Below are 27807 nucleotides of genomic sequence, written 5' to 3'. Positions count from 1 at the left end.
GGCACTTAAATAATTAGGCCAACCCTCAAGTTGGCGTGAGAATAACTAAGCCATGTTGACTTCGTAACCCAGTACTGGTGGGAAGTGCTCAAGATTGCTGGAAAGTACATTGCATCACCGGGAGGATAATCAGTTATTCTTGGCACTCCTAAGTTTGTTCTGAAATCGAGGCTAACTCAAAAGGGAGATAAGCATATTTCTCCACTACCTCTCTCATCTGCGAGGTTTTAGGCTCTATGAATTTATCAGCTCATGACATGGTACAGTAATGGTTACTAGATATGTTGATTTGAGAGTCTATGGGACCCTGTTGAGTTGTCTGGAAAATCAGGAATTCTGTTATCTAATATGAGAATATTTCCTAAAACGACAAAAGACTACATAATCTATTTTAAAGGTTGGTGACTTTTTTCCTTATCTACAAAGAAAGGATAATTTTGTAACGCTGAGAAGTCAGAAATCACTGGTTAATTGAATGCTCCCCCGTCTTTGAGGTGGTGTTCAAACAGTCTAAAACCAAGACCCAATACCTTCCTGTTCCTGTCTTAGGAATTCTTTTCTTTTTTCTTTTCTGGAATTAAACCTACTCAAACTCACTTAAACAAAGAGGGGAATTTTTTAGAAGTACATGGAGTGTGTCATGGAACCTGAGGGTAGGAATTTTCACCAGGAACCTGGAGGGACCAGGACACCTGGGTAATTCCTCAGTCATACTGGGGCCGTATTCTTGCATCTCTGCCTCTCTCTGTGTTCTTGTCTCCCCTCTCTCTCACCAGCACACTCCCCTTCATTTTCTTTTGAACTAATGTGTTTACCCCAGCCTCAGCTTTACATCACTTCTCAGTTTAGTTACCCGATAGTGACTGACTAGACCCCTGAGAAGGCCCAAGACCCCACGAGGCCCTGTATTTCCAAGTCCTTTTTCCTGGCTTGGGCCTGTCTTGACTTGGGTGCTCATTTCTGATTTAATTGACATGGCCTGGGTCCAGAGTCCTCATTAGAAGGGGATCACACTCCCTAAAAAGACACATGGCACGGCAGGCAAACTGCCCAACAGGCCAACTGGTTCTGCTTCCTTGTGTTACTGTTATAAATATAAAATGGAGGAAGTGCTACATGATATGAATATTGAACACTGTTCAGAAAGAAACAGATTCCAATATAGCATTGCTCTCAACTCTTGGAGTCAAAACAGACCGAGAGGATCAGGGAGAATCTGCATGACTGCATCAGGTGACCCTAGAAAGAACGGTTTATCTGTCCATCGTCTGTCTCTAGCCATGCTGACTTTGCAATGGCTTACAAAGTGGAATTCATCAAATAACCTCCTAAACCAGTTTAGTGCGGCCACCCTCGTCCTGGAGATCAGGACCCAGACTGCTCACCGGAAATGATTATTCTCTAAGTTCAGGTAACTAAATGGCAGCGCTGGTGGTACCTCCAACATAGTGTGGACTTTCCGCAGAGTAGCCAGGAGAGATTCCTTGAAGAGAAAGAGGATGTACCTTTTGTACCTTTCCTTTTCCATTTGTACCTTTTCCCCGTGTGGAATCCTTATCATGTATTTGACAGGACAGGGGCTCCTCTGCCTTTCCTTAACAGGTGCCCTACTTGTCTGATGGCTGCTCTTGTGGGCAGGTGTGCCACCCAAGAGGTACGTTTTTTCTCCTAACTTTCTCTAGAAACAGAATGGGATAAAGACTCATCCCATCCTGGGAGGCTGGGTCCATTAAGTGAGTCACAGAGGTTTGATGGTGGTAGGAAAGAATGTTATAGGCAGGAGGAAGAGACAGAGTTCAAGGGTGGCAACATGTGTGTAGGAAGCAGCAAGTGGTGGGGATTGGGGGATAACCAGTAGCAACGGAGAGTGGGTGGAAATCAGAGAGATTTGGAAGAGAGCGACTGGGCAGGACTGTTGTCCACTGAGGAGGGAAGGGGAAGAAGTGAGGGGATGCTTCTAGGGGATGGGTCAGTCTGTGCACGGATCTCCTGACACAGAATCCGTCCTTTGATCCTAACCTGCTTCCCGCCCCCAGCATGTGTTGCTAACTTATTAATAAACTGGTATGGGAGTGGGAAGAGCAGGACAGGAAAGGGGCAGACAGGAAGGGTGTGATTTCTGGACGAGTCACTCAGATGGCAGCTTTAGCTTGATCCTGTAAGAAGCCCTGGAGTCAGGGTGTGTCTGACTCAAGGCAAGGAATTTGGCTTCCACACTCCTAAGCCCTTCAGTTATTGGCTAAGCCCTCCTGCCTTCTCTCCTCCCCAGCCCCACCCGGCCCCGCGGAGTTCTAACTGGTTTCTAGAATCTGAGAAACCTTTCAGCCCGTCTATGGGAAGATCACCTTGTACAAGTAAGGCCTTTAAAAAGCGTTCACGTACATAACATGGTTGTTTCCTACGATATACTCATTCATTCATTCACCAAACTTTCCTCGAATGCCTACTGCGTGTGACAAGTGTGCCAGGCACTCGGATGGAAAAACAGCCCAACGGTAGTCCTATTTTCCAAGTAGTTGAAGAGACAAAGAAATCATCAATTCTTATAATAATAGGGCCATAAGAGGAGGATGCCTGTTTTATAATGGGTGGACAGCTTTGGTGCCAACTGATCCAATTTCTACACAAAATCAGAGAACTGAATTGGCTCTTTCCTAGATGTTTTTCCTAATCTATTGGCGCATCTTCTTAGCTGTTGTAATATACTCATGTTAACCACAGACTTGAACAAGTTCTCTAGGAAATCAAGCTTTGGGGAAAAGAGAAGACACTAGTTCTGTATTTATTCAATGTACCAATTTTCATAAAGTCATATTCTTTTTTCATTTTTTTAAGAGGTATTTTTCTGCTGGACACTTCTTAACTGGCCTGGTGTTTTGTTGAAATAGACAAATAGATAAAGACATAGATATTTGTTGAGAACTTACTGTGTGTCAGATATTATGCTAGATACTAGGAATGTACTTAACCTTGCAGAAGACCCTCCCTTGAGGGTTCTTATTAAGATTAGATTTGGAAAAAGCTTGTGAGAAATTTCCAGGCTGATTAAAAGAATGAAATATGTGTGTGTGTGTGTGTGTGTGTGTAACCTATCAACAAAGCTGCTTTTGATGCATAGGGAGTGCGTCTCCTGCAGAGGGCTGTGGGACTGTGAGAAAACTGTGCTACCAAGGGCCTCTACCCTATCAGCAGCAAGGCACAGGGAATACCAGCATTCCAACCAACAGGACTCCAGATCTTCAGAGCAGAGAGAATTCTTCGAGAGCAACTAGCAAACAGTGACTGCTGACAGGGCTGTTTACTCCTCCCTGCTTCTGGGCTCCAGAGGAATATTTTGGATAGTATTGTATGAAGCACTAGGATGGTAAAGGGAGATGATGGCTGAAAATACTGACAGATTCTTTCCATACCTGATGCCATTTAAAAAAAAAAATGGAGAAAGCAGAAACCTTGCTTTGGACAAGAAACAGAAAGCAGGTCACTAAAAGGTGGTCTACACTCTCCCTCCCCCATTGTGTTTTGGGCGGGGGGCAAGAGAGTATGAAAAACTGGTGCTAAATAATTTTAATTTTAATGATGGGAGCCAGCCGTATGATCTTTAAAAAAATTTTAATGGTTGCAGAAAGGCCAAGGATAGCCATAAAGAAAATGCTGACCAATAGGCAGAGTGTCTTTGGGTCCCTTTCAAAGCAAGCCTGAGGGAATTGGATAGGGGTTGGAGAGGCACCTGAAACTATTATCCTGGACTCGGTACCCTCAGATCAAATAAAGATGAGTACGGCAAGGGAATAGACAATTGGATTAGTCATGCAGCCTAAATAATGTCTTTGCCTCTGTCTGTGAGATGCGGGAACCTCCACGTGTTGTGGGTGAAATCAATCAGAGTCTGTGGCATTGTCAGCTGGAGTCAGCTCTGTGTCCAAATTTGGACTGTATGTCTAGAATCTGTGTCTTAATGTAAATTGCCTTATGGCTATGTCTTCCCTGGGGCATTGGCTTCCATCGTCCAGATGGCAGGGTGACCCTGGTGGAAATAAACATATGGTAGGTTATATCTGTCGTGCACAGAAGAAGAATAAATACACTGTTCTAAGAGCCAATTCAACAAAAGGGTTGGTGCCACAATCAGTGGACATCTCTGACAACAGATTGCTAGGGAAGGAAAACTTTGGGGTAAGGGCTATTGAGAACTAGGGAAGAAGAAATCTATCATTGGCATGCTGAACATTGTAGAAGGTGGGGAAAAGAGGAGATAGGGAAAAATTAAGGTCTGGATACAAATTGTGCTTTGAGGTTTTTCTGTGGGGGAATTGTCAACAGCTGGAACAGCAGGGTAACTGTTTGTCCAGTGGCTTTCGATCAACTTCCATGTTCTTTGAAGAGTGAGTGCCTTAGTTTGGGTTTCCCCAGAAGATGCCAAGGCAAGGATTAAAGTGCAAGTAGTTAACTTAGGGAATGCCAGTAGCGGTTTGGGAAAGTGAGACAGGAATTCGAGAAGGCAATCCATAAAGAGTGTATTATCAAGCCAGCTGCCACTGTGGGTGACTGGAACTCAGACCCTCTGGGGAAGCTCTGGCAGCCAGGGTCGAAAGCACTCCCTCAGACTCATCCCACCCAAGGGGCAAGGGAGCTGGGGTATATAAGCACCAACTTTTTCGAGTCGTGGGTTGAGGACCACTCCTGGGGACATTCGTTCCACAATACTTTGCCTGTCTCCAAAGCAGCAAAGTGGACTCCAGCAATGAGGAAGGACTCTTAGACAAGGAAAGGCTGATGCTGCAGCTAGAAGCTGGGCAGGTGTGCACTGCAGGGATAAGGGTGAGGAGATGTAGCCAGCGTACTGTGAGCACTGCATCTATGCTTTTGCAACGGAAAGAAATTTACAGTGGAAGTAGGAGAGCAGAGGACATACACACAGACTCACATATTTACACATATGGAAATATATAAATATAAACTTTAGGAAATAATACCTGTTGATGGTTGGAAATTGGCACAGAGAAGAAGTACCGGAAAAGGTTATAGTTCTATTTTAGACAGAGAAATTGCACCTAAGATTGAATAAAAGCTTTCCTTCTTCCTGTTTTATCCCTGGTGCTTTCACCCCTCTGGAAATGGGGCATAGCAAATGGACGATCTTGTTCCTATGACTAAATATTATTTGAAGGTAAAAATATTAAGAGCTATTATTTGGCAACGTGGAACTTGCTCCTGCTCGAAGCCTACCTGAAACTTGCGATACATTTTTACTATAACATCATAGGCAACAAAAATAGTCAAACCACCCTTGTGAAATAGAATTCATGTGTCATGCCTATTACAGTTTTATTAGGTAACTTGCTACACTGAATTATAAAGAAAAGTATTTGTTTATTGGATTTCCTTTATGAGCCATTTGCTCTAAAGGGGAGCCTAATGGATGTTGCACCTCAGTGTTGACAGAGCTCCTTTCCATAGAAGAATATAAATGAATGTGAAACAATCTATTTTCACATTTCACATGAGGGAGGAAGTGAGGCAGAGAAGGCTATGGGGCAGAGTATCTTCAGCTTTGTTCACAGGGGCTATAGAAATAACCATTCCATTAGGAGGCACGTTTGAGTCAATGCCTCAGGAAATTCAGATGCTTGTGAGAGGGAAACCTGACAGCGAGGTGTCATAACGTGGGACCTTGGCCAGTGGCTAATGGGACTTTCCTTGCCGTATGGAAGATTAGCTGTACCATGATATGCCCAGGATATATCTACTCCATGTTAAAATCTGGATACAAGTAGGAGAAAGGGACATGCACAGCAGAGAGAAATCTAAAAAGTTGGAGCCACATACACTGTCGTTGATAGAATTAAGACCCGAAGGTCTCTTTGAGTGATCACAGCTTATGTGAAGACCAAAGCTGGTGGACAAGTACTGCCTGCAAAGGTGAGCACCCAGCTCTGGAATGGGCTTCTCTTGGGCTGATTCTAGGCATTATGTAATAAAGAATACGAAGTTATTTTGTAAACTTAGAATGTACAAAAAATACAGCTGAATAGTTGAGAACTGAATGTTTTGAATGGGGAAGATCTTAAATTTCCTGCAGGTGGGATCTTGAAGAGACCTCACAGCAATGTGGCTAAGAGCGTGGACCCTGCAGCCCCACTGCTCGGGCTCGACCCTTTGTTTTACTACTCATCAGCTGTGTGACTTTGGGCAGCCCACATGACCTCTCTGTCCTTCAGCTCCTGTCTCTGTAAAATGGGGATATTCATAGCACCTCTTTCATAGAGCTATTTGTCAAATATTTATGATAATGTCTGGCATGTGATAAACCCCGTAGATGTTTTAAAAATAAATACATAAACCTTAGTGGAAGCCCTTTCATTGCATTCCTTCTGTATCTCAGAGAGTTTTCCAAACATTTAAAGTCAGCAAACATTTATTCAGCACTCATCTGGGCTGGACATGTGCCAGGTACTGAGTAAGAATGAATTTCCGTGGTCTCTGCCCTTCCAGGTGCTCATGAGCTAACAGTCTTTTTTTAAAAAAAATTTTTAATTGAAAAAATACTTTGAAACAATGATAAAGTTGCAAAAAAGTTGTGAGTGCAAAATAATTTTTCCCCTGACCTGTGTTGGAGTCAGCTGTCATGTAATGCCATCACTCCTGATGACCTTACGGAGTCTTTCCTACAAATAAAGACATTCTCCTCCATAACCACGATAGAGCCACCCAAATCAGGAAAATAACGGACACTATCGCTGTGACTGTCATCTGATCCTCAGACCCCATTCAAGTTTCGCCGCTTGTCCTGGTAGTATTTTCTATAGCAAGAGGTTCCGGGTTGATACCACATGTTGAATTTGGTCACATCTCTTCGTCTCCTTCAGTCTGGAACATGGCCCCAGCCTTCCCTTGTCTTTCAGGACCTCGACACGTTTGCAGACTACTGGCAGGTTATTTTGTAGAATGGCCTTCAGGTTGGATTTGACTGATGATCATTCATGATTAGATTTAGGCTGTGCCTTTTGGAGAGCGATCACGTAGAAATGATTGTGTGTTCTTTCATTGCACCTTATTGGGTGGCACGATTTCAAATTGTTGCATACTGATGAAGTCCACTGTGAGCCCCTGATCCGGGTGGCCTCTGCCAGGCTTCTCCACTGTCAAGCTATCCTTTGTAATTCATGAGCATTTTGTGGGGAGGTACTTTGAAACTATGTAAATATTCTGTTCCTCATCAAGCTTTCAGTTTGTTTATTTCAGAATGACTCATAGTTTCCTATTTTATTTAATAGGTTATAAGCTGCTGCTGCTATAATTTTTTTTTTTTTTTTTTGCGGTACGCAGTCCTCTCACTGTTGTGGCCTCTCCCGTTGCGGAGCACAGGCTCCGGATGCGCAGGCTCAGCGGCCATGGCTCACGGGCCCAGCCGCTCTGCGGCATGTGGGATCTCCCCGGACCGGGGCACGAACCCATGTCCCCTGCATCTGCAGGCAGACTCCCAACCACTGCGCCACCAGGGAAGTCCTGCTATAATTTTTTGATGCTCAAATTGTCTCTGGTTTGCCTAGTGGCAGTCCATTGAAGCTGTCCCTGTGTCCTTTTGACATTTCTACCTCAGTCTTTGAGCTTTTCCTTGCTTTCTGCCACGGCAAGATATTCCACTTATCTTGGACTTCCCTGGTTCAAGCTTTAGCATCAGCTGCTTCTCCAAGGAGCCCTGATTTCTTTTAGGGGAGGAGGGGAGGATATTCAGAAGTGACCTTCTAGGCACAGTCGGTGTGCTCATTGACATGGTGGTGTCATTACTCCCAGGCCCTAGCAGTGGACTGAGCTATATTTATTTCTGTATTTACCCATGTGTATTGAAAATGATTTATTCACATTAATATATCCAATTCCAATCCAACAATGCATAGGGTTCCTTCTAGTTTTCTCCCTGTTATCCTTAAAATGTTTCTTTATCTGGTCAGTCCTCCTATACATAACCAATCTCCCATCTCCCCTTGTCATACTCCCTCCTCTAGATGCCCTGGCTCTGATCCGTATTCTGGGTCACGATTAATTCCTGCCACATGAAACCCCCCCTCTGACACCCATCCTGCCAGCTCCCAGACGGGGATACCCTCCTTCCCACACCAGGCTGTTCCTCTAGGTCTCCATGGGGACACCGTCTTTAACTGGCCTGAACTCTCTCACCTTGTGCCAGGCCACCGTCCTTATCCCACTCAGGTTTTCTGCTGGTCATTTACAGTATGACTCAGGTTTTAAAAGGCTCCTCTTGGATAGATACAAAACTAGTTTAAGAAATCAAGCTCTGAAAAACAAAGACCACCCGATTTAATAACATTATTACATTTCAAATCTGTAGCTTAAACTGCTAAGGTGACATTTGTCAATTCTCCTCCTCTCTTCCGTTTTTAGACTTTAAATTAAAACAAATGATAGGACTTGGCTGTGAGACTTCAGCAGTTGACTGATGGGGGAGGAGATGAAGGTGTGTCTAGGTTCTCACCCGGGCAAAGCACATGCCAGCCTAGGGGGTAAGGAGGCAACAGGGAAGAAGGACGAAAGTGGCAGACTCTTTCCTGTCTCCATTCTGGCTTCTGATCTGGACTCCAGAGCCAGATATCCTGATTAAGGAATAAATAAAGGTTGGGAAATAGCCAAAGGTTCAGAAAGAGGCGACTGACAGAAGATGCTTCTGGTAGACCAGGAGATTTCAGGGAAAAAAAAAGAAATTAATCCAATTTTATGTAAGTGAATTTCCTCTCAACCCAGTAGGCAGGAAATGTAATCTCCCAGGAAAGACAAAGTTGGAGATTTCACTTTCTAGTTATCGGTTTTTCTGTGCTAGAGACACAGTTTTACTTCAAAGGCGTGGACTAGGGAGCGGTGAGTGGATTAGACTGACTGGTGCTCTGCTCCCTTTCTGCCCTTTCTGAGGAACACCTGCAGGGGGCAGCCCTTCCAGGCAAGGGGAGGGCCTGGGGATGGGGCCTCCACCTTCCCGAGCTGAATTAGAGCACAAAACAGGACTGTCCCAAGCTATGTTTAATGGCATTCCAATGGAAAATGAAGATTCCCGGAGGAAGCAGAACCCCACAGTGGCTCTTGTTTTATCCTCCTCCTAAGTGTGTGATTTCCTGGGTGGAACGGCCAAGCAAGTAGAGACCACCCTCCTCAATCTGAACCTCCCTCTAAGATGTTTCCTTTGACCAAGCCACATCCCAAATATCTGTCGGAGTTCTAATTAAGGAGGAAACATTCTTTTCTCCCCAGCTTCTGTCAGTACAGTGAGCTCTTACCGTCCCACATGGAATCAGGGAAATGCGATTTTGAGGAGAAGTGCGCATTTTTATTGGGCATGACTTAAACTGCATCCCTGTTTTGTTTTTCCTTTTTAAGAATAATTACTTCAAAATGATGAACGATGCCAGAAACCACCGGCCTTGCTTCCTGCGGTGAAATGTGGAACTTTTGTGCATGTCTGGGTTTGTAGGAGGGTGTGCTGTGAACTCCAGGGAGGGAGAGTCTCCCGTACTGTGCAGACAGTTGGGTCTTTGTTCAGAAAAGCTGCAGAATGGGACCATGTCCCCTGCAGGGGGGGAAGGCCTTGCTCCTGTTTCGGAAGGGAAGGGAAATCCTTTACTTCTTAAGGTGCCGGAACAGAGACTTGCTGGGTTAGCGGGAGTCTAATCCTTTTTCTGGGGGGTGGGGTGGAGTGGGAGTTAAGAACAATGAGGAGGGTGTCTTTGAAAACAGGTGGGATTACTGAAGGATTACAGTATGACGGATAGGTAAAAACAAAGGGTCACTGCCCTGCTGGGATTCGGCCATTCTGTTGGGCCTTGAGGCTGAGCTGGGGGGACCAATTCCCAGGGAAGCACCCTCCTCCTCCAGCCCATTTCCCAGGGGCAGACTTCACGGGATTCACCTCCTCTCCTCACTGAGGACCCAGCAGGCAAACAGCAGGGCTGGTTTGCAGCCACTGCCTTTGATATTTTTGTAAATCCTATTTGGAAAACAGTGTGGACGATCATTGTTTAGGGAAACTAAAACTAAACATAGAACACTGTTGGTAGATTCTTCTTCTGAATTTTGGAAGTCTAATATTTTGTCATGTAAATCTCTCCCCTCCCCTCATGCTAAGCCTTTCTATTATTGCTCTAAGGACGAGGAACTTGTGGAGTGGAGTAAAAAAACAGACCATAAGTTGCCCTTTTCTGGAGCTCTGAGCATACTACCATGATCCGTTCCCTCAATGAAGTGATTTATAGGGGAGCTGGACATGCCATTCAGAAGGGCTGGCAGCATGGGCTCAGAGACTAGCTTAGAGATATAAGGGAAGGAAGGGGTCCCAGGAGCTCCAAATGCTAAGGGAGGGGCCCGCGAATGAGCGCGTGTGCACGTGGGAAGCCTTCACTCCTCTGAACACATTAATTCTACCAGGTCTCAGTTTCCCTGGGACTCATAACCTTTCCCACTTACAGGGGGTAGAGGAAGAACAATGGATGACACCAGCAAGGGAACTTGAAAGCGTGAAGCACGGGTGCACGATTGTCTTCCATTAGAAAAGTCAGATGCAAGACCACAACCCCCCGCCGCCCCCCTCGAAAAGCTCATACTGGCCCCTCCTGAGCTGAGCTCTTCTTACGTTACCTTGCGGAAACCAGGGTCTCCTTTGGCAGAACTATCTTAGCATCAACCATGTTTGTAATTGTAAGTAATTTTGGGCAGTGTTCCCAGGGGGTTGGACGGAAGGACTGATCTTTATGTTAACAGGCTGAGCACCTGCCTGGGAAATCTGGGAACACAGGTTTCCTTCCTACGACGCCTTCTCCATGCAAATTGATCTGTTAGCTGGTATGCGTGTCAGTTTATTTAGGAGCATGTGTGCTGACAATTGGCTTCTGACTGTAAAATATGGTCTTGGGGGAGGAAATGATGAATTGCTTGCTTTAAAGTGTGTTTGTGTACGTGCGTGCGTGTGTGTGTGTGTGTGGTGTGTTTGATGACAGTCAGTATGTGTGTGTCTACAAAACTTAAAGGCAAACTAAAGGCAAATAATAACTAAAAAATTGAAGGTGTGAGTAAACAAAAAGGCCCTAAGGGTTGTCTGGACATTTGCGGCCTCCTGATGGACATGGGAGTCAAAGGAATCTCATTTCTTGCTGAATGCGTTATTTCCAAATATAAAACAGGAGACGATTCACGGCAGAGAAAAATGTCCGCCTCTTGAGTGATCAATATGGGGACATATACCTTCTTGAAAAGAACCTGGGGGCTGCAAACATCTCAAGGAGGTCTATGTTATAAACAAACATCTTTTTGTCTCTGCCTGTTTTTTCTTTTGAAATTCTATCAGTGGTAGGAAGGCCTTCATCCAATGTGGTAAGCATGCAGAGGCCACTTGGTCCCTTGTAGAAATCTGGGATAACGGACTAGTTAATGTAATTTCCAAAAAAACGAAATTTAGGCCAATTACAGCTATGAATTCTGTATTTTCCCAAATAAGGATACTGACATAAAGAAACAAAGCAAAATGACCACGGGTTCATTACAGAAAGGGCATTTTAATATAGAAGGCAGGAGGCACATCATCTCAGAAACGCAGCGCTTTAAGTTGAAGAAATGAAATGTAATGGAAGCCTTGCTGCCTCCATCTTCCTCATTTTGCTCTGAGGAGCCCCTCCTTTTTATGACTGTAGTAGGGCAGCACGCTGAGGGCTTTTAACCTGGGAATTGACACTCTTCGTTAGACATATTATGATAGCAGCGGTGCTTAGCGTGAATTAAAGGGCAGGGAAATGGGAGCAGGGTGGCTGGTTTGGAGGGAGCTCGACCAGGATGGGGTCCGGCAGCGCTCATGGAGGGCTAAGGCCTGGAGCTCTGTGCGTTCACGCATTACTTCTTTGAATTGCTGTCTTGTTTCCAGAGGCTTGTTTCAATTCACATATGTTCCCAGGCTGTCTACACTGAGATTCTGGAGTGTGGCCGAGGCTAGCATCTTTATGAAGGTGGTGGGGGGGGAATTGGGGAAGGAGAATGCTTGCGAGACAGAGAAGCTGGAAGAGATGGGGAGTCAGCTCTCGACTTAAAATAGAAGGCAGTGACATAAAAGGCAGGAAGGTAAAAGCCATCACATGCCCAGAAGGGCAGGGAGAATGGACATGAGAAGCAGCCAGGATTGACTGTAGATATTGATGAGGTGACTAAGAAATAATCTAGCATCCGTAAAGCAGATCCAGGGGTCAGTTGATGAAGGTATCCTCTTGCAGAGGGTGAGGCAAGGGTTCTGAGAATTTAGTGAGAAAGGGAAACAAAGATGTAGGCGTAGAGAACCGTTCCAGAAAGGGCAGAGTGATAGGTTGTGTTTCCTTTCTTTTTTTATGGAAAGACTTGAACATACTTTCAATCATTCAAACATTTGCTGGCTGTCTACTAAGTATCGAGGATTGTGGTAAGTGCTGGGGATTTCAAGATAAAAGGAGAGGACTCTTCTGTTAAAGAGTTCTCAGTCTGGGAACTTTTGGAGGGAGACAGGGAGTGGGGTGGACAGATAAAGCTAAGGTTTCTTGCCAAGAGCTCTCCAGGAGGAAAGCCTGGGGCTCCTGCTGCACAGAGCAAGAGTATGACCCTTTACTGAGGAGGGCTGTTGGTCAGGAACAGCATTACGGGGGTCACTGCTGAGTGGGGCTTTGAAGGATGATTAGGAGTTCTCCAGGCAAAGAATAGAGGAATGGCCTTGCGGGCAGAGAAAACAGTGGGTGCAAAGGAATGGAGAGCTCTTAGTGAGTAGTATGGCAGGAGTGGAGAGCACAGTGAGGCAGGAGAGGGCTTCTTAGTTTCACACTATGCTGAGGACTTTGGGTTTTAATGTTGCCAGTGGATTGAAGGGGGCAGCCAGTTGAACAAAGATGAGGGCGTGACAACCAAGGGGGAAGCAGGAGAAGCCGAGTGAAAGGAAGAGTGATTATGAGGCAGGGAGGAGGAACGTCACGGGAGCTGGTGGTGGCTGGCCTTGATCTCCTCTCTGTAGTAGTTGCTGCGGCCATCTGGCTGGGAGGGAGAGACTGGAGGGGGAGGGGGTCTGGGAGAGCCGCTCTGGGGACTTCTAGAGAGAAATCGAAGGATTGCCATCTTGCCATTATTTGAGATTCACAAAGACTTTCATCATATATGTAACTGATTCTCACTGACACCGTCGTCCCTACATCTGTTGTTCTGCTTTTAAATGAAGTGCGATCTTCCTTTCCGATATCCATTTTCTGCAAAGATACCAAGTGCCAGAGGCATGGCCGTGCTGAACATGAGCCAAGGTACGTTGATTACATATTCTCTGTCCTCTTGTTGAAGCTTGTTTGTATTTCACAGTCAAACATCCACCAACAGGAAGGACTGTTCATGGAACACCAATTATTAGTATTGGTGGGAGGTTTTCAATGAAGAGGAAAATCAGGACAAGTATTTAAACTTAATTGTATTCCTCCCAAATTTTCTATCTCGAGGAGAAGAATGACATGGAAAAGATAGCCCGGTTAGTGTGAAGAGTACTGGCTCTGGAGTCCAGAGGCTGAGGTTTTACGTCCAGGTTATACCATTAATAATCTGCGTGAGGCTGAGCAAAGTTTATCCCTGGTTCCAGCGTGGATTACAGTTTTACTCCCCCCTCCCACCAGCCCACACCACAACTGTAGAAATACAATAATAAAACATCAGAAGACTCAAGACTCTCAACTCGTGATTTTATAGATACAAGTAAAGAGTTTCAGGAGATAGTTGTGAATTCTATTCCTATGACTAATTTAGAAAGTGAAACTGACTAATACATGTTTTATGAGCTCATGAAAAGTCAGGTCTGCTTAGGGGATTCCCTAGTTTCTACCTTAAGAGAAAAGGAGTGATGAGACCAGAATATGAGAAAAATCAGCATTTGGAGAATCAGAGAATCGGAGTTACTTACTGTAGAAACATTTTGGAGAAACTGTAAATGGTAAAAGGAACATAGGCTTTGCAGAAGGATCTGATGTGTGCTGATGTTATCCACAATATTTTAATATGTCATTCAGATGACATGCAGCACATTTTCAAATAGAAAATTTGTGTGAGTTCTTTTTGCCATTAAAAAAAAAGATTGGGCTTCCCTGGTGGCGCAGTGGTTGAGAGTCCGCCTGCCGATGCGGGGGACACGGGTTCGTGCCCCGGTCCGGGAAGATCCCACATGCCGCGGAGCAACTGGGCCCGTGAGCCATGGCCGCTGAGCCTGCGTGTCCGGAGCCTGTGCTCCGCAACGGGAGAGGCCGCAACAGTGAGAGGCCCACGTACCGCAAAAAAAAAAAAAAAAAAAAAAGATCAAGAGAAAAGGAGGATAGTCTTTTCAGGAGGAGAATAATGATATGATCTACTTAGGCAAAGTGTTTTTCATTTTTTAGGAATTAACTTCACAGTGGACAGAATGATACTCCCCTCTGGCACCCTCAAGATGTCCATGTCCTAATCCCTGGAAACTGAATGTGTTACTTTGCATGGCAAAGAGACTTTGCAGATGTGACTAAGTTCAGGGATCTTGCGATCAGAGATTACCCTGGATTATCCAGGTGGGTTCAATGTAATTACAAGGAGGAAAGCAGGAGCGTGAGGGCCAGAGAGAAGGAGATGTGACAGTGTGAACAGAGGTCAGTGATACCATTGTTGAGAGGGGGCCATGAGCCAGGGAAGCACACGGCCTCGAGAAACTGAAAAAGGCAAGGGATGGGTTCTCCAATAGAGCCTCCAGAAGGATTGCAGCCCTGCTGACACCTCGATTATAGCCCCCTGAGGCCCATTTTTTGACTTCTGGTACTCTAAGATAAAGTTGTGTTGTTTTAAAGCCAGTAAGTTTATGGTAACTTGTTACAGCAGAAATGGGAAACTAATACAAACTTGCTGAATTGTCCTGATTCTCTGGGTTGTATACGCCTCCTGGTTTAGAGATTCCTGTGTGCCCTTAATTCACCCCACATCTCTTTCTCTTATAGCCCTGGTCACTTTCTTTTGTAATTGCCCTTGTAATTCTTTGTCTCCTCATTGGATGTGTGCTTCCTTCACATCTGTGTCTTAGCTGTGGGTACAGGGCCTAGTGTGGAGGGAGAACTCAACCCCTGGTTCAGGGAACTAGTGAAATCAGTGCCAGATGGGGAATTTTCAAACGGATCAAAAGGAAGCGTGTCTGCCATTTCTGGCTTGGTAAGATCTGGTTGTCACCCTTTGATGATACCAACTGAAGGTGAGAATGGGATGTGAGGGAATATGGGAAGTGTCCTTTTATCCCCAACTCCTTGATTCCAGCCACTTTCCTCCCCTGTTTCTTCCCTTACACCGTGGTCTCCTGAAGCCTGGGGTGAACAGTTGGCTTGTAGGTGACTGAACCTGAGTGGGCTGTGACTCATCCGAGAAAGAACTCTGCCTAGTCGTGTTCAGCTCACATGGCCTGATGATTGGTGGGAAGCCGCGTGTACTCACTCCTTTGTGTACACTACTTTGTGTACTCACTCCTCTCCCATCTTCTGTGCTGGGTCTCCTGGGCCCAAAGACCTTCTGGAGACTCCACGTAACTTCTACTCTTGAGGCCTGGGATTTGACAGGGCCCTCAGCCCCTTACCTGACCTGTGGAACCAGTAGGGGAGTCTTTTCTGTTCAGACACCAGTTGTACCTTCCTTGAGCCTTCAGCTGAGCTCCTGCAAAAGCTGTCATTTCTCTTTCTGGCTTCTCACTAGGGATTTTGCTTCCTGTCTTCTCTCCGGACCTGGACGATGCTTCTCTAGAGGCTGCACTGTAAATTCCATACTTTTGGTTACTCTAGACCTGCAATTGGATTTCTGTGCCCCAGGATGCCATAGAGGGCCTGTCCCTCGCTCCACGGGAGTCCTGTTTCTCCTCCATCTGGGAGCCACTATCTTTGCTCCTCTCTGGTCTTTTACTCTCCATCCTGGATGACTTCATCAGAGAAGCTCCATTCAGCCTCCTCTGGCCTTTTCCCTTTGAGCACCAAACACCCAGGAGTCCACCTGAGATGTCCTTCTCTACCCAGCCTGGCCGTCGTTTCACTGGCTACCAAACTGCTGTTTGGAAGGTCACACCATAAATTTTTTCAAAGACGTCCCTAGGGATTTAAAATCTGTAACATTAAAAAGTACTAAAGTAAGAACATGGGGTGCTTTGACTGCCACATCTGTCGCTCTGCTGGTGCCAGGGTTGAGTTAGCCGATGGTGACGAGGACCTTCCTGCTTTCTCTCTCACCAGGCTGATGACAGCTCTCTCAAGGACACACTGTATGTTCAGAGAACAGTCTTCTCTGATGGAGGAAGGCATTTTGGTAAAGCTAAAGTTAGATGGAGGGCATATACCGCAAAGAATGGAAAGCAGGGACTTGAACAGATGTTCGTATACCCATGTCCATGGCAGCATTACGCCCAACAGCCAAAATGTGCAAACAACCCAAATGTGTTTCCACAGATGAACAGATAAACAAAATGTGGTCTGTATGTGCAGTGGTATATTGTTCAGCCTTAAAAATAAATGAAATTCAGATACATACTACAACGTGTTCAGCCTTGAAGACATTATGCTAAGTGAAGTAAGCCATACACGAAAGGATAAATATTGTGGGATTCCATTTATATTAAATACTTAGAATAGTCACATTCATAGACAGAAGGTATAATGGTGGTTACCAGGATTTGGGAGAGGGGAAATGGGGAGTTATTGTTTCATGGGTTCAGAGTTTCAGTTTGGGAAGATGAAAAAGTTCTGGAGATGGAAGGTGATGATGGCTGCAGAACCCTGTGACTGAACTTAATGCCACTGAACCATACACTTAAAAATGGTTAAAATGGTAAAAATTATTTATGTATGTTTTACCACAATAAAAAATATTTTAAAAAATAACATGGAATCAAGGTCTGCTGGTTTTCCCACAGGTTGCATTGACTTTTTGGTTAAGGGTACACACACACAGAAAGTCCAAAGATCCACAAAAATTGTTGAAGGAGATTACTTATCAGTGTGGTTCCCATCCTGTGTACCTCCCTCTTTCCAAGTAATGGTGAGAAAATCTTCTTTAAACAGCACTAAAGTACACCCGCCCACTAAGTAATTTTTTCCTGTGACTCACGCACACTAATCCAGGAAAGAAAACATGTTTAATGAGTCAAATGTGTATTTACAAAAGTTATCAAATAAACTCGGTGACTGTGGCAATTCCTTGGAGTTGTGCTGGGTCCCTGGATTTTGAAATGTATGCAAAATCAGTATACACACTGAGTCCCACTTTTTGTCCTGGGAAGTATGTGACCTCCAGGTAGCAGGTACTCTGAAGGGGAGGCTTGGATTGAAACAAAGCAAGCAGTCTGATTCCTCTTGGTTGAAGTAATTTTTGTGGCCGATAGTTGTGTTGAACTTTTGAAAAAGAAACACCACCCGTTTACCTTGGGAATGGAAGTTTGTTGTTTGGGTGGAATAAACATAGATTTGATGGCCAGATGCCCTGAGCACTTGGCTGGCTTTTTGAGTGATTTCTAGTGAGTCATCTTGCCATTCTGTGCCTGCGTGTGGTGGGGCAGTCGGGATTCCTAGAGGTCTACATCATACCTGCCCAGACTTCCTGGGCAACCCAGGTTGTATTTCTTTAAAAATAATTTTGTGTGCAGGCATTGTGAGAAAGGAAGTACCTCCTCTAATATAATTTAAAACAAAGATAATATTAAAGCACGAAATAGGTATAAGGAACTCCAACAAGATTTTTTTTTTGCCCTGATGATTAATTCAGAACAGTTTTGAAATATCAAGTTGCAACTATTTCATAGTATTCTTCTCCTCTCCCTCTCTCCATCTTTTCCTCCCTCCTTCCTCTTCCCTCCCTCCTTCCTTCCTTTCTTTTCTTCTTCTTTTTTTCATTTGCTTTGTTTTGCTATGCATGTACCCCAAGTACTGCTTTGTCTGCCTTCTGTGTAATACAGTGCTTCCAAAACAAAACACCAGATAAAACTTTATCTGTCCTACTTTGCTGTCATGTCTTTAGGCAAGGAATATAGGTGACTACAAGATTATATACTAATAGGAGTTGTAGAGGGAGGTGTAAGGTGTTGGCAAATAAATGGTTGGTAAGAGTCATTTGAAAACAGAAAAGACAGGGAGGGTATATGGAGGTAACATCTAACCCTAGCATTTTCTTCCCTGTCAACAGCCCTCCTCAACTCCCACACATAAAAGCCTGTCCTAGCAGAAAATGGATGGGAACCCAAAAAAGAACAGGAAGTGACGTAGTGCTTGCTCTTTCTCCTTGAGATGGCTGGGTGGCCTGGTGGGGATTGGGGTGTTTTGGTTTTACTGACCTCTGAAGAGCCAGCCCATTGGATGAGGCTGGAAGGCTAGGATGAAGGGAACGCTCTCCCCAGGGCTGTTATCAGACCCAGAAGAGAGAAGAGGAGGGTCCTGTGGTTTCTTTCTAGGTTGTCCACATGACTCAGATTGGCATGATAGAAAAAGGGGCAGACACGCTGTTCCCTGAGTAAAGATTACATATTTGATGGGCCCTTTCCCAATAATCCAGAAGTGGAGGTTGGGTTTGGGTGATGCAAAGACTCTTCTGGTAGCATTTGAAATGTTGCTCAATGTTAACAGAAGTAATAGTAATTACAGCTATTAGGCCAGCTAAGTGCTTTTTCTGCATCATCTCATTTTAACCTTATACTGCACTGCTGTTTTCTTCTTTTCGAATGTGTAGGGTAGGTACTATTGTTATCTGCAATATATGTATATAGTATCTCCATTCTACATATTGAAGCTCGAGTAAGTTATTTGCCTAAGGACAGGGTGACTAAGAGGCAAACTCTTCATCATGTGTCTATTTATTGCCTCCTCTTTCACTCTTTTCAACACTGTCGGTTCTTATGTTTTGCTAAGAAATAACTTGATCCACTGTACCTGTCAGGAAGGAAAGGGAAGTCTTGTTTGGAAACCATCTCTGGGAATTTGCTCCAAGGAGAAGAGAGAGGGAAGTTGGCTTTCTGAGCCAAACTCCTTGCTGGCCAAGGCAGGCGGTCCTCCCCACAGACTGGGTGCTTTGATGGCATAAAACAGGCGTGTTTTAACTTTATTGGGAGGTGGGGATGACAGTGAAAAAGAAGTGGTTTTGAGGTGTGGTTTTCTTGAGGTGGTATGGAGATATATAGTTTTTAAAAATTTGGACAGTAATAGAAGTTGAGCAATTTTGAATTCTGAATGAAAGGAAAAGCCAACATTCCAGTGTCAACCAATGACGTGGAGCTACATGTGAAGGAGACAAGGGCAGATGGGAGCCACCAGCTGGTGGGACACCAGCTTAGAGCCCCGGGGGGAAGTGAACCCCAACTGGAAGTGCTAGCTGGCTGTTCTGGTTCTTCTCTCCCACTGTCCCTCATTCTCTGCTCTGTGTCCTGGGAGCCTGGCCCTTGAGGACCGCCCCTTCTGGGCTTCCTTGCACTCTGTCTCCTGGTTGGGTTTGGCCAATAGGAGGTACCAGCAAGAGGATGGGTGGCAGGAGGAAAGAGAGGCTGGGGTAGTGTTTATTCTGTCCCTGCTTTAGTGATGTGTCTCTAGAAGTTGCTGTTTCCTCTTTGGAGACAGCTCTACCAGGCAGCCTCACCTCGACGGTTCTAGTACAAACTGGGTTCAAGCATCACTCTCTCTCCTTCGTGTCCCCTCAGCCCCAGGGATTGTAATGGCTACAGCTGTTGCTAGCCCAGAGGTTCCTCTGCATCCCTGTGTGTTCACCTCATCCTGGCCACACCTCTCTTTTCGTTCCACCTGTGGTTAATGACCGTTTCTTGCCAGGACCTTGACTAATACATCACATACAACGGTGCTTCTCAAATGGAATGTTCACCTGGGGTCTGATTCACATACAGATCCTGATTCAGTAGATCTGGGGTGGGGCCCAAGATTCAGCATCTCTAACACGCTCTCATATGATGCTGAGGCTCTTGGTCTGCAGACTGTCCTTTAAGCAGGAGGAAGTTTCTTCCTTAACTTCCTTAACTGTATTGTCATAGCTGTTGACAAATGTGGCCCAGGCAATTAAAAAATTGAGTCTCATGACAAAACACAGTAAACAAAAATGTAGGCCTCTTCTCATCCTGAAGGTCAGGAATGGACTGATGTAAAAACAAAACAAAAAGACATGCTGCTTTCCAAGTTTGGCTCTCTACCCCTTCCCTGTGCACGTGTGTGTATTATATACACAGGCAGTTGAGGAATTCTTAAGTCCACTGATTGCTGAATGGTTGTGGGTCATTTCAGAAAATCTGAGCCTGAACACAGGGACAGGAAGGGTGGTATGAACATACAGGATGGGAGATTGTTTTTTTAACTTAGACAAGAGGTTGGCAAACTATGGCCTATAGGCCAAATCCAATCGCCACCTGAGTTTGTGAATAAAGCTTTATTGACACACAGCTCCACTCACTTGCTTATGTACTGTCTATGGCTGTTTTTCCCCTACAATGGCCCTACTGAGCTGTTACAACAGAGACCCTATGGCCACATAGTCTAAAATATTTACTCTCTGGCGATTTATAGAAAAAGTTGGCTGATGCTGCTTTAGACTATGGTATAGAGTTTCTCAAGAATTAAGATCCTTAGCAAAAGGAACCCTAGGAATCATCTTGTCTCATTTTATAGATGAGGAAATGTATATCCACATTCTCCTAGCTAGCTTAAATCTGTATTTTTAAAAAGACACATGGAAAAAACTGGAGGGACTTTGGAGAATGAAATCAACAATTATTAAATGTCCTTTGAGGAAAGCCAGACTCTCATGATAGAGGTTGGAAAATTAAAGGTGTGACAACAATTAGCTCTAGATTACTAGAAAATGAGCTGAACTGTTATTCTCTGTTTCCACCTAGGGAAGGTTTTCCCAACTGTAAATGGGTCAGATGTTGGAATTAGGTTTCTAAAGGAGGTCAGGGCCTGGTGACCTTTAAAACAGGGTTGGGACAGCTGCTTCAAGTGACTCAGGCTGAGGTTGATGAGTTTTCTGAGGCAGCACCCAAACTTGTCATTCGTTTACCCACCACCAAATAGGAGAAAGGCAGGGACCCAAGGCAGGGTAGGGCAAGTTGGCATGCTACCTGTCCCTGGTGTGTGCGTACACACACACGTACACATACACGTACACACACACAGACACACACACACTAATCTGTTCTCTCTACCCCTGGCCATGCTGAAAATCATCTCGAGGCTAGTCAGCGGCCAATGGTGTGAGCATTTGTCTTCTGGGTTGAAGGACCCCTTCGAGCTTGCTGATTCTAAGAGCAGAGCAGTGGAGCTTTCATCTTAGCCCCTTTAAAAATATCTTCAGTGCGAATTTGGAGCAGTTGTAGAGTCAAATATCACTGATATCTTTTCGATTTGAGAACAGGAAAAAATGGCAAAATTTGAATTTGTCACACAGTACGTGGCAAATTCAGTCATCGCTGATGGAAGTCGGCTACACAGTTGCTGGGTAGTTTTTGTTTGCGGAGGATCTTTCTTTGGGATGCTCTAAGCTTTAGCAGACTCAGTTCTCCCTAGGTGACGCAGAGAACGCATGGGTCTCCTATTTTCACATGAGCTCTGAAGAGGTAAGAACAGTATATTATTTAATTTCTCTATTTCAAGCCCTAGGCACAGCCTTGCACATTTTAGGGGCAGGATAAATATTTATTTCTTGTCCGGGGGCTGGTGGGGGAGAGTAGCAGGTATGCATTAAATTGTAGCAGTTAATATTTATGGTGAACTAGCCGGTATGGACAGTTAAGTGGTATTATAACAAGGAATGGCTCTGAGGTATTGTGTTTCCCAGTCCAAGGCACTGCTGCCCTTCCCTCTGAAGATCAAGGTCATCCTAGTTTAGATCTGCTGACAGGTAGGAATTGCTTAAGCAGCACATTTCTGGCAGTTCACACTGATGTCTTGACAATAATGCTGGAATTTATATTGAGCCTTTCATCTTCGAAGTTCCATGCTCTAATCTTTACGACTTACTTGTGAGGTAGGAGAGAGTTGTTTTAATTACCTTTTTTTTCAGGTACAGGGGGAATGTGATGGAGATATAGGTTCAAGGACCCTCTCAGGAACTCCGAATGAATCAAGACCAAGGTGGGGAAGGAGCTGGACATTTTGTAGGCCCATATTAAAGTAGTCTTTATTTTCTTTCTCCCAGTGAAAAGTTGGGTAAATGCAGCATGGCTTTGTTTATTTCCTTAGGACAGGGATGCTTGTAACGCTTATTTTTCTTAGTGTGTTTCAAATACGTTTAGAGTCAGAGAGATGGGAATCAAAGAAATTGCAAAGTCTATATTTTCTCAAGTCTCTTCTAAAGTACTTATAAGGTCTTTGGCCCAACTGCTGGATTTAATTTGAGGCTTAGAAGATAGTCATCATCCTACTCTTCCCCCTGAGCCTGGTTTTTCTTCCCAGCTTCCTAGCTGATCTTTCCTTAAAGTAACTATGAAAATGTCTTTGTTACAACTCACAGGCTTGAGATGCCTGGTGATTCCCAGCCAAATCCAAGGCTTTAGGCAGATTACCTTCCCTCTGATCATAACACAGACCCTAAAGATTGACTCAGCAGTGGTGGTTGAAAACTAAGACTTTATAATTAAAACACGATGGTTTTTTGGAGGACAATGTAGAGTGGCAATACAAGTGAAAAACTAGCCTCTGTAAATAACGAGACCTACGGCGGTTACACAGAGTGGATAGAATAGTCCTCATGTTTGGTGAGCAAATAACAGCAGCTTCCTCGACCTGTCTCATTAGCATTTATCAAGCAGTTAAGAGTCTCAAAACCCTTGACAGTTAATCTATAGACTACCCTTTGTAGTTAAATATTCTGATCTGAGCTTTGCAGAAGAGACGTACCGAGAAGCTTTATGATTTGACCTGAAGGACGAGATGGGAAGCCATAGGTGACCTGAGTGTTCAGTAAAAGCCCGTTCCCTCAGGCAGGGAATACTCATTGCACTGTTGCTCAGACTTTGCTCTTTCACAGTCACAAATTAAAATATAAGAAAATTTATTTTTACTGTAACAAGTTTATATTTAATGCAAAATGAAAATGCAGTTAATTTAAGTCAGAATTAATCTTTGCCTTCTGCTAGCCTTATTTGTGAAGACCAAGCAAGATGCCACTTATACTGGGCGATTGTAGGGGTTCAAGAGTTTCTCACCCTTCCCCTCTCCCCTTACAATCCTTATGATACCTTTGACATTTAAATGCACTGGGTTGAGGTAAGATCGAAGTGTATCTTGTCGAATTGCCGAGAGTGACAGTAAGACACACGACTTGCCAAAGCCAGAAAACGTTGTTTAATAGGCGTGGGTTCCTTCTTGCTGGCCACTGTGCCATATTGTAGCTGTGAAGTGTTGTAAACATTATTTTAAGATGAAGTCAACTATTTTCACCCTTTGCTAACTCATTGAATGTCATTCCTTCCGCTCAAAAAACTTCCTCTTCAATAACATTTTAAAATGGATAATAGAGATTGAAACAGATTTTATAGAAAGTAAGGCATGCATTGAATCAGAATATACTAAATGAATTGAGGTTTTAGATTAGTAACAACAGGTGATAATTGCCTATATTGGAAAAAAATATTAAAATTTAAAAGACTTTCTTGTCCTATATGTATTTTTTCCTGAAGATTCTTTGAAACACTATACTTAAAAAAATGTTACCAAGATAGTCTTACATGGTATAAAATGATCATGGAGAGAGACTTCTGTAAAAAGATGGTGACCTTAAGAAATGAGAGGTTTCTTAAATTATTTATTATTTTCTGTTGAGCCAGTTACTTTTAAAATTTCATTTATTTAGTATCAAGGAACATATATATGTCCACGTTAACAATTTCTGACCATACAGTGAAAGGACTAATATTAGCTAGTGTTGGCCATTGTTCCAAGAGCTTTCCATTTACCACAGTCAAGCTTCACAGTAATCCTCCGAAGAAGGTATTTTTGGTATTGTTCTCATTTTGCAGATGAGGAAACAGAGGCTCAGACTAAAAAACATTGGGGTGTAAATGATTGGTTTTAGATTCTGTCATTAAAGCTGGATTTGACAAGAGGAAAGGGAAGAATGAGGAACAGTAGACACATGAAGTATGATGAAGGCAGTACAGTCAGGGTTTCCATTCACTTCAGAATCATTCCAAGACTTGGGCCCTGCTTCAATACATGTAAGATTCATCTAAGTCAGTGTTTCTACCTTTAACACATGTGCACTGTATACACGTGCAATGTTTGTGCTGAAGTTGATTTCTGCTTCTTGCGTTATTATATGTCTCTGATGTAATAATGGCTATAGCATTTGAAATGAGTTGTAATCATTTATTAAGAGCTTATTTTGATCATCCTTTTAAAAAAAAATGCAGAGATAGATTTTTTTCAAAGGGAAAAACTACCCCGGAGTAAAAGCTGGGTAGAATTTGAAACTGAGCCCAGTCGACGTCTTGCTGTTTAAGTCTTATCTATCAGAGCCAGGGATGAAAGGCAGAAAGATCAGTCTCCTTCCTGTTTGTTTATTTCTTGGCTTTCTTGTCCTGTCTGTAGCTTTGCCCCCAGAGCTCCTCAACTGTATTTATTTTCCATCTGCTTCCTGCTCTCTAGACAGTCTGAGACAGTCTACTCACCGGCCAGCAGTCCAGAGAGAAATAAATAGTGTACATAAAGCTCATGGTAGCAGCAAGGAACAAAGGGCAGAAATAAAGACCCGTGCATCGCAGACAGATCCTGTTTTAGATCGGGTTGAGAAACGATGTTTTTGGAGTTCTGCAGGGCTGTGTGTTCAGGAGGAATGTCTTGATCAGGTCTAGTATTTTACTCACTTCCTCATACTTACTGAAGTCTTTTTGACAGTAGAGAGTATCATCTGAACCATCTCTGGGTTTTTGTTTCCGTTTATTTTGGCCAGCGTTTACAGATGTCTGGATATCAGAGCCCAGTGAAGAAAAAAAATAAGTGAGTGTATGTGTGTATAGAGGAGGGGACAGATCACTAAGATTGCCAGTTTTTATTTTTGACAAGTAAGGACATTAAAAACAAACTATCATTTCTTCTCATCATCGTTTCACATATGAAAGGACAACATAACCCTAGAGGGTAGGAAGCAGGACCATCTTTCCTAAGCCCTGTGGTCAATAACTATAAACCCATTTGTGTGTTTAGAAAGATAGATTTAAAATTGTTGAATGTAGAACGATTAAGTACAATTTTGGTTAATCATGTCACCTTTTAGCTACTTGTTTTCTTGTTGCAAGTTTGTTGATTTGAAGATTTATGTTCTATGATATGGAGTGGAGCCCAAATGTCCAGCTTCTAGGAAGTACATTTAAAAATCAGATTCAGTGCGAAAAATCCATTCTCTCATAGTGATTTCCGTGCAAATGGAAACATCATACCCGGTATTATTTCACTGAACTTGGAATATCCTGTGTGGGGTGGTAATTGGGGTACCTGAGGCTATGACATAAGTTGGAACTACATTCACACTGGTAATACTTACACTCAGCCTTTTTTGAGGGGTGGTTATTATTATTATTTTTAAATATTTATTTATTTAGGCTGCTCTGGGTCTTAGTTGTGGCATGCGGACTTCTTAGTTGTGGCGTGGCATGCGGGATCTAGTTCCCCAACCAGGGATCGAACCCGGGCCCCCTGCATTGGGAGCACGGAGTCTTACCCACTGGACCACGAAGGAAGTCCCAGGGTGCTTGTTACTGAGTAGAGGAAGGTCAGAGGAGGAACCTGGTAGTGGAACTCAGTCTGGCTTTGATGATCTGAGCTATTAAATGGTGCCCCAACCTCAAAAACCCTATTTGGCATTACCCAAATCCTTTAGTTACCGATCTGTTCTCCTCTGAAGACAATCAGGGAGACTGATTATCTGTTGTTATTTGAACAAGCTCTCCGAGGACTGCACAATCCCACTCATCCTGGTAAATACAATTGTCTTTGTATTATTTCATTTTCAGTAATTGGAAGAGATCCTGTGATATAAGAGGTTGGCACCCAGGAAAGATGTTCTGCTGGCCCACCTTAGCTGGGTCCAAATTCTGAGTGGGCCAAGAGAAGTCAAAAACAAGAGCCATTCTCCCCGCAACGCTGCTTCTCCTGTCCTCTCTCTGGGCTGGGGGAGAGCAGGCAGGGGCAGACCAGGTGTCTGGCCGGTGGAAGGGATGGGAAGGGGGGCAGAAAGCTCTCTCTACAAGAGCCAGGGTCACCTAGTGAGACCGGGACCACAGCGGACGAGACTTCATCTGGAGAGATTTATCTGCCATGGAGGTTGCAGTTGCCATCAGCCTTAGCCCTGGACCAGGATTTGGGAATCACCAACTTCGATGTTGTTATGGGTTGAATTGTGTCCCCTCCAATTTCATATGTCAAAGTCCTAACCCCCAGGACCTCAGAAGGTGACCTTATTTGGAAATAGGGTCATTGCAGATGTAATTAGTTAAGATGAGGTCATGCCTTTGACCTTGTTTCCCAGGCCACCATGGCCACGCTCTCCATTCTCTATTACAAACTCTAGGTGCTCTGCTGGACTGGCTGCAGAATGCCTCCAGGACAACGCGGTACTCTGGGGACTGGCATGAGAAATGAGCACATCTCCCTCTCCTTTCCATTAGAAGTCCCCTGGCCCACACAGCTTTGCCAAGAGGCACTTTAGATTGGAGTAAGGGTTACCCAGGCCAAATGTGGAACACTGGAAATGGACTTTGACATCTCTTGGTAGTAGATCCTGGGAGAATATTCCAGGCGGGGCGTGATTAACCAGACTAAAGTTCTCATGAGCCGAATAGCAGAGATTGGAATGAATGGGAAGGAAAAGCCAGGCCCAGAGTTGCATTTTTCTCCTAGGAAAGGGCTTCCTAGGGAGGCATTAATTGGACTTTACCCAGATGCTGAGCTTATAAACTTCAAAGAGTTGGGCAAACATTTGTTGATTTCCTGAACACGCTTGGGAGAGGGATCCTTGTTACCCTCGCTCTCCAGAAGGGCACCTCAGACAGGAAGAGGGAGGTTTTACAACTGTAGTGTAGGACGCAGCCAGAGTAAAGTTCCCTAAGCAGGTTTTCTTCCATTCTCCAGGCTTTCAGGTGTCCTTCTCAGTGCCTACACTGGGGGACACCGCAAGTACAGAGGTAGGAGCAAAGAGGGGAACAGGAAGACGGAGTTAAATAGTGGATTGTTAGACCAGGACACAGGCTTTTTAATTGTCCAGGGGTTCCTGACAACGTCCCTCCATCTTTCTCTGAGGTTAGCGTCTTTAATTGTTCAACACGGAAGCTTCATCAATATTTGGACTCCTTGGAGAGAACCCCAATTATCTCAAATTCAGTTCCTACTGCCACCCCCTTCCCAACTTCAACGGAAACCCGTCACCAGGCTCCAACTTCTTCAAATTACTTTCCCGTCGTCTCAAATGATGCATATAAGTAGTTCATAATGCGGTCTAATGCCACCCTTTAGATTGCTAAACAAACTCACAGAAGATGGACTGTGATAAAATTATTTCAAGTCAGGGTTATGGCCTGTGGATTATTCTTCCCAAGAAGATTTTATTCACCATTTTTCTGCACTTTTAGAAGATATTTTATGTACATAAACTTACAAAAATAATTGATCCAAACGTCTTCCTGATTTTTTTTGCAAATTAACATCCAAATGAGATCTCTTCTCATATGAACTATTCTGTGTCTTGCTGATGAATAATTGAGAAACATATATTAAAACAAGAATGAGTCTGGTGAGCATG

Source organism: Pseudorca crassidens, chromosome 3 (assembly GCF_039906515.1).
Source record: "Pseudorca crassidens isolate mPseCra1 chromosome 3, mPseCra1.hap1, whole genome shotgun sequence".
NCBI lineage: Eukaryota > Metazoa > Chordata > Mammalia > Artiodactyla > Delphinidae > Pseudorca > Pseudorca crassidens.
The sequence above is the reverse complement of the archived record's forward strand: the minus strand, read 5'-3'. Positions refer to the sequence as shown.